Raw genomic sequence first — 12536 nt, 5'->3', positions numbered from 1 at the left:
TTTCTGTTGGGTTATCTGCTGCTTTGTACTTCTAGTGCTTGTTTCTGTTTCATTTATCTATTGCTTCATAATAATTCACCATCCTAAAATTTATTGGATGAAAACAGCAATGTATTAGATTTCAAAAGATGCACTTGGTTTGTAGATCAACTGGAACTGAGCTCAGCTGAGAAAGCTGGGTTGGCTGAAATTCTCTTTCCAAATGCACTTTTATCCTGGGTTTCTTCACTGCATGGCACTCTCAAAAAGGCAAAGGCAAATGCTGCCAAGGCCTCAGATTTTGAAACCTGAACAAGATTCCTTCTATTATATTCTGTTGGTCAAAGCAAGTAACAAAGCCAGCCCACATTCAAGGGGCAAAAAGGAAAATTCAGTCTCTTGATGGAAGGCGTGGCAATGTCATATGCAGAGGAGCATGGATACAGGAAGATGTGATTCATGGACGCCTTTCTGTATTGATCTTTCACAGCTATAAACAATAAAGGCATAGAGAAGGGCAAAGAAGAGTTTTTCAAGGACACCATGCTTTTAGGAAATAGTATAGTATGAAATTCTAAAGTGAGAAGTATATTTCAATAACTATCTATGCAATGTAAATTATGTTCATGCTATATATGTTCTTGTAAGGGTTATAACTGGTGATTTTAGCTCAGGAAGTTTAACTGCTTTACACCTGACTTGTCTAATCAGTCTGTAACACAGAGATAATATCATGGGGTATTAATGAGAATTAAATGAGAAAACGTGTGGAATGCTACTATTAGTGCTTGTCACATAGAGTTTCTGTAAATATGAGCTGGACTTTTTTAATTTTTATTTTAGCTTTTTTTAAAAAAGATTTATTTATTTATTCATTTATTTATGCATACAAAAGCTGGGGTACAGGCCAGAGATGTGGGGGAGTGAGAGGATCCACCAGAGACAGGGTGGGGAACAAACAAGCAGACCGACAAGAAGTACACTGCTGAGGGGAGCAGTGGGCGAGCCAGGAGAGGTCTGCTGCGCCATGTGGGTTGTTTCCTGGCCAGCTAGGGATCGAACTTGTGCTGCAGTGGCTGCGGATTGCTTCATAGTTTGCTTCTTAGCCCCTAGCGCCACCAGGGAGGCCCACCTTTTTAATTTTTAAAATAAGTCTTACTTTTTAACTCTACCTGAAGGAAAAATCAGGAGAATGGCTTCACTGAACTAACCTAGAATGGGTCAGAATATATTTATCTGTACACTTGCCTTACTCTTATTATATGCTAGGGTTTTAGTGTATATTCTGCAACTTTAATGCAGAAACTCTAAAGTCTCTCAGCAGGCTGAGAGAGTTGCAGTTAAGCATGAAAGTTCATAGGTCTTTTGGAAATGCCTACTGAAGCGACTTTGAGGATCACTGTCAGGTCCAAGGAAATGGGATTTAGATATTACATAAAGGGATAAATACGAGTATTTTTTCTTTATATGCTTACCCTACTAAGACAGGAAAACGGTTCTTAGGTGAGGGAAACTTGAAAGATAGGTACTGTACTAACTGAGCCTCAGGTTAATAGCTTCACCCTTGGCTCTGAGGGATTTTATTTAATTCTCCAGCAGACAGAGCTATATCCAAAGAACACACAGATGGCCAACAGGCACATGAGAAATGCTCATCATCACTTACCATCAGGTAAATGCAAATCAAAATTACAATGGTATACTATCTCATACTTGTGAAAATGGCCCATATCAAAAAGACCAGAAACAGTGTAGCAAGGATATGGGGGGATTGTAGACTGACCCAATCCCGATAGAAAACAGTGTAGAGGTTTATCAAACTGATGCAGAGGATCCAGATAATGCAGCAATTTGTCTCCTAGTTATCTACCTGAAGAATGTGAAAACATGAATTGGAAGGAATATATGTACTCCTATGTTCATTTCAGCACTATTTACAATAGCTAAGTTACGGAAACAACCTAAATGTCCATAGACAGATGATTAGGAAGATGTGGTACAGATACACAAAGGAATACAACTTAGCTATTTAAAAAAAGAAAAAAGATAAACTTTTGCCATTTGTGACAACATTGCTGGAGCTGGAAGGGAGTACTTAAGTGAAATAATTCAGAAGAAGAAAGACAAATACCATATGGGGTCACATATACATGGAATGTAGAGAAACAAAACATGGGGTCACAGGCATATGGAATGTAGAGAAACAAAACAAAGGCACAGACAAAACATAACCAATAGAAAACCCTGTAGATTTAGGGTTTAGAGTGGGAAGGGGAGCCACCCCTGGCCTACACCCCAGTTTTTGTATGCATAAATAAATCTTTAAAAAAAAGAATGGAGAGTTGGGTGAGGAAGGGGCCCAATGGACTATGGTGGAGTCTGGGGGCCTTGGTGGTGATTGTGGTGTGGTAACACATCTAAAGAGTTGTGATCCTGTACTTCTGAAACATAAACATTGTTGTAAACCAGAGTTACCTCAAAAAAAAAAATCCTTTTAGTTCTTAGAGACACATTTTTCATATAAAAACCTATTCGAGATCATAGAAGCAGTTGAAAAATGTAGAAACACATTATATGAAGAAAAACTTTCTCTTCCATGGTTTCAGAAACCAGTTGGGTAAGAAAAACAGCTGTTATTTCTTTAGAATTCGTTTTTTCAAGCATTTCCTCCAGCCACATTCTAGTTTTATTATTTTTTTAATTCTGTTTGTCTGACCCTTAAGTGCATCATCCCAGTTTATTTAACCAGTCCTCTAATGCTTAATGTTTCAGAGATTTTGCAGTTTTTACTATTCATTTATTCAGCAGAGATTTATTGAGCCCCATTATGTGCTAAACATTGTTCTTGGGGATAATGCATCCCTTATCTCATTATAACAGAAGATAAGCAACATTAGTTTAACAAGGATATGTAATCAGTCAATAGTGATAAATATTATGGAGAGAAATACAGCAGAGTACAGGGAAACTGGAAATCTGTGTGGAAGGAGCACAGTGATTTTATACATGGAGAAACTAGGATGGGCTTCATTAACATTTGAACAGAAATGTGACAATAAACAACCAGGCCTGAGGAGAGAATGAGCTTGGTACACCCGGAACAGCACGGAAGCCGAGGAAGCCATGCAACTTTGCCAAGTGAGCTTGGAGGGTTGGGGGTGGGGTGGGGGGAGAGTAAAAGTGGAGATTAGAGAAACCTGGCCTGGTGCTGATTGGGGCAGGTCATATAGAGCCACTTCGGCTTTTCTCTGAGATAAGAAAACTTTCCAGTCAGCAGTGCAGCATCTGCACATCTCTGGCTTTGACTCTTGTGCTTTTTTCACCTGTAAGGACCCTTGTAATTATTCACATGGATGATCCAGAGTCTTTCTTTTTTTTTTTTTTAAGATTTATTTATTTATGCATAGAAGAACTGAGGTACAGGCCAGAGGTGTGGGGGTGGTGAGAGGATTCACCAGAGACAGAGTGGGGAACAGAACAGGCAGACTGACTGAAGTACACTGCTGAGGGGAGCAACAGGCGAGTCAGGAGAGATCTGCTGCGCCATGTGGGTAGCTCCCTGGCCAGGGATCGAACTCATGCTACAGTGGCTACGGACAGCTTCACAAGATCCAGGGTGCAGTATGTGGATGGACATCTTTGGTGGGACATTGTTCTTCCCATCACTGAAGGATTTCCCTAGACCATGACACAAAGGCAGCTCCTTAGTGATCTTTTCTTGCCTCTTAATTTGTGTCTAGTCATTAAGCAGACAGTGCAGATCTCAATTCCTGGTGCATTAGCAAGAAACGTTTTTAAAATGGAAGAGACCCCATATTTGGGAAAGAGAAGCCAAATCTATTTTCTGGCGGAGATAAGTGAACAACCAAATCATCAGGTACAGCAAATTTCACCCAAAGTACACTTAGTTCATTAGCATTTAGTCTTGTATTAATTATTAGGGTTTATTTTCTCATTGATCATCCAACTTTCAAAAGTCATCATAGTTAATATTCTTACCTTAATTTAAAGCAGTTAACATAGGGCCTCCCCTGGTGACCCAGCGGCTTCACGCTGGGCTGGGAAGCTGCCCACAGCCTCTGCAGCACTGGTTCGATCCGGCCGCCAGGCGAGGGTCCTGTAACAGGGTGGTCTCCAGGAAAGGGGGAGGTTCCAGGTTCCCTGCCCCACCCAAGGGAGGGTGGAGCTGAGCAGGGGGAGAAGAGGCTGTAGAGGAGACTGAGGAAGGAAGCAGGATGGAGCCAAAAGGAGACCTGGAGGAGGCGCATGGAGCCTGGAGACATGTGAAGAAACTGCGCCTGTCTTTTGGTCGTGGACTGGGTGACACAGATGTGAGTGAGAGACCCGAGGGGAGGTGACAGTGGCAGCTTTTATCTTGATTTTGATTTTGCTCTTTTCCTTCCGGGCTTGTCTGGTTGTTTTTGACCCTTCTCTGTGGGTCCTCACTGGAAGGTGCTTTAGACTTGTAGCAGGCTTTGGGGCCTTGCTCTGGGCCGATCCCATATGGATGGACTTGTACCCACGAGGGGACGGGTAACTTTGGGTGCTTCATTTAGAAACTAGACTCTTTGCCTTTCCTGTATTGTTTCCTAGTTTTATTAAAGTTCCTTCCCATTAAAGTCTCATGTTTTGTGTCGGTGCGGTGGATGGCAAAACCCTATATAGAATAGGCAGGTTTGCGGGGTTGGGCTGTCCCTCTCCCTGCCCAGTAACAGTCCCACATGGCACGCAGATCTCTCCTGCCGCCCTCTGCTCCCCTCAGCGGTGTACTTCTTCGTCCTTCTGCCTGTTCTGCTCCCTGCTCTGGCTCTGGTGAATTCTCTCACCCTCCCGCGCTTCTGACTGTACCCAGTGCTTGTATAAATTAATAAATAAATCTTTAAAAAAAAAGTATTGCTTTAAAAAAAAGTAAAATAAAGCAGTTAACATAGCAAGTCCTAACAGGAGTCAGAAGCCCACCTCCACTGTATCATTTAATTTACCCTTTGGGAAATTTTTCATTTAAATAACTTGCTCAAATTCCCCCAAACTGATATACATTGAGGTTAACAATTATTCTTTAAATGTAAAGGTTCTGAAAAACTTAAGGTATGTTTATTCGCTGTGGTCACTCATTTTGTTGCAAATAAATTTGATAAATGACTTTTTTAAACCATCTAAGATTTTCAGAAGGCCTCCCTCCCTCCCTCCCTCCTTCTTCCTTTTCTTCCTTTCCTCATCCTGCCTCCTTTTGTTTGGGGGCATGAAGCAGGGGGATGTCAATACACACTTGGGAGGTCCTTTTGCTGAAGGCCTGATGTCCTGCTGTTTGGCTAGCAACCTGAGAAGATGGCAGACTCAAAGTCCTGAACAACCATTTCGCTTTCTCTGGCTCAGAGAGTTGATTTCACAGGAGAGGGCCGACTGGGCGGCATCTGTGGTTGCTTTTCTCTTAGCTGTGTGCGCTGTGTCAAGTCTTTAGACAACACCAGGTTTTTGCAGTTTGCTATTCTGATGAGTATTCTGATGAGTTCCTCCTGCTACTTCCTCTCATAGCATTTATCATAAAGATGTGAGCATTATTTCTTGGTTCCCCAGCAGCTGAGATCTTGAAAACAACAACAACAACAACAACAACAAAAACAGAGGTGGGGGGTGGGTGGGTGAACAAAGCAGAGAAGAAAAAAAAAAAAAACACAGGATACAAAAGAAACCCACACTTACAGTCTGGGCTATGCTTAGTAAAAAAGGAGAGAAAACAGCTCTGGATAAAGAGAGAACAGCTTAAATGCTTTATTTGCCTATAGTTTGAGGGAAAGAGTGCCAGAAGGTGGAAGAGGGACAGGAAAAGGAAAATGAGAGCACATGTAGCTGCAGAAGGAGCAGGATTGCTATGATCCGAGGAGATGGGGTGAGGATAGAGTCCTGGGGCCCTCAGTGGCTTTTCAGGCTTTTATTGGGATTTACCAGGTACACGGCTGACAAGGGTGCCACTTGTATGTATAAATAAATAAATCTTAAAAAAAAAAAGTGTAGTGTCCTTATAAGACGATACCAGAGAGCTCTCTTCTTTTGTCACATGAGGATACAGTGAAAAGGTGCTGTCTCCACGTCAGGCAGAGAGCTCTAGTCAGAAATGTAATTGGCTGCTACCTTGATGTTGAACTTCCAGTTTCCAGTACTGTGAGGACTATGTCAAGCTGTAACAGGGTGGTCCCCAGGAAAGGGGGAAGTTCCAGATTCCCTGCCCCTCCCAAGGGAGGGTGGAGCTGAGCAGGGAGAGAAGCTGCAGAAGAGACTGAGGAAGGAAGGAGCAGGATGGAGCCAGGAGACCTGGAGGAGGTGCATGGAGCCTAGAGACACGTGAAGAAACAGCTTGTCTTTTTGGTCGTGGACTGGGTGACACAGATGTGGGTGAGACCCGTGGGGAGGTGACAATGGCAGCTTTTATCTTGATGTTGATTTTGCTCTTTTCCTTCCGGGCTTGTCTGGTTGTTTCTGACCCTTTTCTGTGGGTCCCCACTGGAAGATGCTTTAGACTTGTGGCAGGCTTTGGGGCCTTGCTCTGAGCCATTCCCATATGGATGGACTTGTACCCACGAGGGGACGGGTAACTTTGGGTGCTTCATTTAGAAACTAGACTCTTTGCCTTACCTGTATTGTTTCCTAGTTTTATTAAAGTTCCTTCCCATTAAAGTCTCATATGTTTTGTGTTGATGCGGCGGATGGCAGAACCCATTTAGAACAGGCAGGTTTGAGGGGTTTGGGCTGCCCCTCTCCTTGTCCTATAACAGATTTGGCGCCCAACATGATTTAGGACAGAGCCATCCGTGGTTAGTCAGCCCCATGGGGAAATTGGGCTTCCCTATGGCACTGGCTACCATAAGCGCAAATGTGATTTTTGGTTTCTCTAGTGTGTTTGTTTCATATGTCGATTTGCTGTTGAAAAACTGGCTTGGGCTTTGTGAAGATCTTTGTGTTCCTGGGGACCACCCTGTTACAAAGCTACTCAGTCTATGGTATCTTGTTATGGCACTCGAAGTACACTAACACACATATACACACACATACAGTCAAGAAGACTACCACACGCTCACAATCATTGTGAGAGTTTTAGCATGAGGTGATAAAATTGTTAATTAATGAAAACTAAGGCCCAGTTTCCTTAGCTGTGTATATAACCTGCAGAGATTTGTAGCTGGTTGAGTATGACTCAAATATCAATCTCATTTTATACCTGGTTGCATATCAAATATGCTGTCTGGTTAATTACACACACAAAGAAAAACCTCTATTTTCTGTATTTTTTTTTTTTTTGGCATATAATCATTTAGTCTTGTTAAGAGTTCTTTAAAATTAACATTTGGGACAGGTATTCTAGATTTCAACATTTCATCTTGGTCTGTTCTATATATACTGGAAACATTCTTTTTTTGTTGTGCCAGAGAGGACAGCAAACTAATGACTGCTGGATATTCAGATTTCCTGGCTCAGTATAAATATGAGAAAAGCAGCAAAAGTCAGCCGAGCAATTCATGGTAACCATGGATTCCTTTTGAATTTTTCAAGTGATCCTTAATTCACTGGGAATTGTCAGTGTTATAGTATCTCAAGGAAAATCACCATCTTCAAATCTCATTAGAGAAATGGCTCCCAAACATGAGAATTAACACTGAACAAAAATGTTGAATGAATTAGTCATTTTTGTGGATTCTTTGTGAATTTGTTTACTCCCTAAATTTTTAACACCCCAATCAATACTAAAGATTTTTTCATGTGCATGTGCATATATAGAGGAGCAAATTTGAGTCACTTGGCAGACAGGGTTCCAGTTGAAGTGCAAAGAGGTGTCACTCTGTCGTATCTCAATGCTCACACTAAAATCAAGTGCACTTTACACTAATAGTGCTAAAATTTCTTGGTGATTTTGAGGTATAAAATGGCCCCCGAGAATAATGCTGTGTCATGTTCCTAAGTGCAAGGCTGTGACAGGCTTTACAGAGAAAATATAATGTGGATAAAATTCATTAAGACCATGAATGATAGTGCTGTTGGTCATGGGCTTAATGTTAGTGAATCAACAATGTACATTAAACGAGGTATCTTAAAACAGGCTTATGTATCAGTGGACAAAAGTAATGTGACCAGAGGATTACAGGGACCCAAACTTGTATTTCTCCTAGCCATTTAATTTAAACTCAACTACCTAAGATATGTAGTTGTGAACTACAAGTCAGAATTTATAATGGGATTATTTTTGAAGCTTACAAATAATATTTAATACCTACCCATTTGTAAAGGGCAGGACAGGACACAGTGCAGGTTTTCTAGGATCCAGCAGACCGGGTAAAGGAGGAGTCAGAGTCCTTAGTGGCTTTTGCAGGTCTTTTATTGAGGTTCACCAGGCATATGGCAGGCAGGGGTGCTGTGGGGAACGGAAGGCTGGCAGTCTCCCAACCCCCAGCAAGTCTTCACTCTATCCAGGCTCTCCGGCCTTCTCTGCTTCTCTCTCGGCTTCTGCTGCTTCTTTCTTGGCTTCTCTTTCGGCTTCTCCTGCTCTTCTCGGCTTCTGCTGGCATCCTCGTGACGCCGCCCTTAAAAGCACAGTCTCAGCCCAGGTGAATCCCATCTACCTATGCCCACACCCCACTCCAGGTGTCCGCCATCAGGCATGCATTCAGGACAGCAAGGATCCATCATCTATCCTGATGGCGGGAGGGCAGAAAAGCCTGACATTTTTCCTTACCCTATGCCATTGCATAAAGGTGTTCCTTCCTGTTTAATCTCCTTTCCATTTTACTTCTATTTCCTATTACTCTGTCCAGGGTGTTTTCTCATGATCTCAAAGATCACCTTTGTAGGGTAAGGTAAAAAGTACCAGGCTTTTCTGCCCTTCCGCCATGAGGATAGATGACGGAACCCTAAGGTCCTGAACGCATGTCTGATGGCGGGCACCTGGAGTAGGGTGTGGGCATTTGTAGATGGGATTCACCTGGACTAAGACTGGGCTTTTTTTTTTTTTTTAAGATTTATTTATTCAAGCACTGGGTACAGTCAGAAGCACAGGAGGGTGAGAGAATTCACCAGAGCCAGAGCGGAGAACAGAACAGGCAGAGTGACGAAGTACACTGCTGAGGGGAGCAGCGGGCGGCAGGGGAGGTCTGTGCGCCATGTGTGACCCTCCTCCGGTGGCCGGGGATCGAACCGGCGCTGCAGAGGCTGCGGGCAGCTTCGCAACCCAGCGCTCAACCACTGCGCTACCGGGGAGGCCCCCTAAGACTCGACTTTTTAAGGCCGCTGTCACGGACAGGCGAAGAGAAGCCGAGAGGGAAGCAGAGGAGCAGAAGCCGAGAGAGTAGCAGAGCCATGAGAAGAGCAGAGAAGACGTGAGAGAAGGCTGCCACGTACCCGGTAAATCCCAATAAAAGTCTGAAAAGCCACCGAGGACTCTCTAGGACTCCTTCTTTACCTGGTCTGCTGGATCAGAAAACCTGCACTGTGTCCTTCCTGCCCTACAACCTTCAACTCAGAAAACCCAAACCTCAATTTCCAGTTTTCTGACTCTGAACTTCCAAACACACGTCTGATCTATTTACAGATATCCCTGTCACAAATCATGCTTGTCACATTACAAACAAAAGTCATCCCACCCACTCCACAGCCATTCTGTCCTGGATATGAACTTTACCTGAAGTAATGAACTTTCTTGTCAATCTTTTTAGTGGGTGCTGTAGTATGGGTAACAGGCAGCATTACATAGAAAATAATCCTGCAATCAGATTTGATTCTAATATTTACTGAGTGGCTTTAAGACAATTATGTTTGTTTCACTTTCACCATTAGTAAATACAGTGTAGTTTTTAATTATTTTACTTTCAAGTGTGGCAGGTACCCAGATGAATAGTATCAGCAACACGTAAGTGTAGAGTAAGGTAAAAGTATCAGGCTTTTCTTTTTTTTTTTTAAAGAGGCATGTATTTTTATTTGTTTATTTATTTGTTTGTTTATACATGCACTGGGTACAGTCAGAAGCGCGGGAGGGTGAGAGAATTCACCAGACCAGAGCAGGCAGAAGGGCAGAAGTACACTGCAGAGGGGAGCAGCGGGCGGCAGGAGAGGTCTGCGCGCCATGTGGGACCCTCCTCTGGTGGCCGGGGAGCAGCAGGGGATCGAACCGGTGCTGCGGAGGCTGCGGGCAGCTTCACAACCCAGCGCTCAACCACTGCGCCACCGGGGAGGCCAAAATTATCAGGCTTTTCTGCCCTCCTGACATTAGGATAGAAGACAGAACCCTGCGGTCCTGAATGCATGCCTGATGGCAGGCACCTGGATAGGGTGTGGACATATTGTAGATGGGATTCACCTGGGCTAAGACTGGGCTTTTAAGTGCAGCGTCACGGGGACACCAGCAGAAGCTGAGAGAAGAACAAATGAGAAGAACAATGACAGAAGCAAAGAGAATGGGAGAGAAGGCTAGAGAGCCCAGAAAGAGCAAAGACTTGCTGGGGGCTGGGAGGCCTACTAGCCTCCCTGCCCCACAGCACCCCTGCCTGCTGTGTACCTGGTAAATCCCAATAAAAGCCTGCAAAAGCCAGAGGCCTCCAAGACTCTCCTCCTTTACCCCGTCTGCATAGAATCATAGAAAACCTGCTCCGTGTCCTGTTCTGCCGTTACAATAAGAAAGTGTAAAAAATAGAATCTCAGTCTCACCCCCAAATACAGGAAATCTGTATCTTAATATGATCTCCAGGCAACTAGTCTGCATATTCAAATGTGAACAGCACTGGTCTAACCCACACCAATACAAAGTCATCACCTTCAAGGGCTTACTTAGCTCATTGGAAAATGAAATTTACCCTCTCTTCAATTTGCTAAAACTGCTGTTCCAACTGTTGCCAATACTCCTGTCACCAATTAGGTAGTTGATTCAGGTCTTTAACAGCTTTTATAGAGTTTGACTTTGTCCAGAATTGTTGAAATACTTGGACATGAACTGAGTTTAAATCTATCTCAATGTGATTTTATTCACTAGAGACAGACTCATTCTTTACCATTTTTAACTGCACTCCTTGAACATTTCCAAGAGAGGAGAAAAACAAAGCACCAATCCTCACTTGAAATATTTGGAAAATGTTACCTCATCTTTGCCTCAAATTGGGATTTTACAACAGCTTGTAATATAAGCACCGGAACTCTTACAGACACTGCTAATTTCTGAATTCTAGTAATAGTCATTTATCAAACTCTTATTAGGTACACTCATTAGGTGTGTTAAGTGAGGCAGCTTGTAGCTGCTCCATAATACATGTGATCTAATCCATGCTGTTAAATACCTGAGACACTGCATTTCTAACAAGCTCCTGAGTATCTTGGGGTTAGACTGACTTTTGACCCAATTTGAATTTTTCAATAGGGATATTTAACCAGTTTTATTAGTGTGTCAGTTTTATGAGTGAAGCAATGTTAATACTGTTTTTGAGGACCATACTTTTCAATAAAAAGATCACACAGCAAGTATTATTCTGGCATCTGAGAACAACGATGGGAAGGTGAAAAGTCTGACTTCTCCTTTGAAACAACTGTTGCCAGCTGCTTAGAATTTGTTTAACCTTAATTGGGAGAATGCTGTCATGAGGAAGTTTATTGTGGTGCTTAGAATAGTCTATATTTAGGAAATTGTCTATTTAGGATTGCAAGGTAGCGAAATTTAGAAAATCCAGTTGCTAGGTCTTTCCTAGAAATATATCCCATTCTTCATTGCTTGTATTCTGTATTCCTTGCCTTTCCTACATCCGTCCACATAATAGTTCCCTGGCCGTTACACTAAGTTATCAGTGTTTGCTATAATTTCTGCTTTGACCTAAAAGGTTTTGAAGAACATTTCAAAAATTCCAAGTATGTGATTTTTGAATGTTTGAATTCAATCTCAAGGTACTTTTTCAGTGTGGTGACTTGTGCTTTGGAAAATTACTTTTACTCTGTATCCTAACATAAGATCATTTAGAAATGTTTCAGAAGCATTAGAAAAGAGTGCAAATAAAGTAACGTTATATACACATACCCCTATTAACTATATCTCCACTTTACCTTTTACCTTATTAAAAACCTTAAGTGCTGAAGTCAAGAGTTTAATAGTCTGTCATACCTATTCTTTTACTAAAGGATTATTTATTAATTTTATGTGTATAAAAGGTACTAATTTTAAATGTACAATTTTTAAAATATTGGGTTGTCGGAAAAGTCATGACGCATTTTTGCTTGAAAACCAGAAAAAAATGTCATGACTTTTCTAACAATCCTATATATATATATATATATATATACATATATTAGCAAAACTACCACCCACATCAAGGTATGAACATTTACATTAAAATACTACATAATGTACCACATAAAGTCTCTTAAGTTACATCTGTATGGTGTTTTGAAAGTAGTTTTTGCATTCTTAAAAAAATGTTACTATAACTCAGGGTTTCCACTGCCTTTAAACTCTTTTATCCCTTGTTTTACACAGACCTGAGTATCCAGGCATTAAGACTGACTTTTGACCCAATTTGAATTTTTTCATAGGGATA

Source organism: Talpa europaea, assembly GCF_964194135.1.
Source record: "Talpa europaea genome assembly, chromosome: 3".
Classification (NCBI taxonomy): Eukaryota; Metazoa; Chordata; class Mammalia; order Eulipotyphla; family Talpidae; genus Talpa; species Talpa europaea.
Note: the sequence above shows the minus strand (reverse complement) of the source record.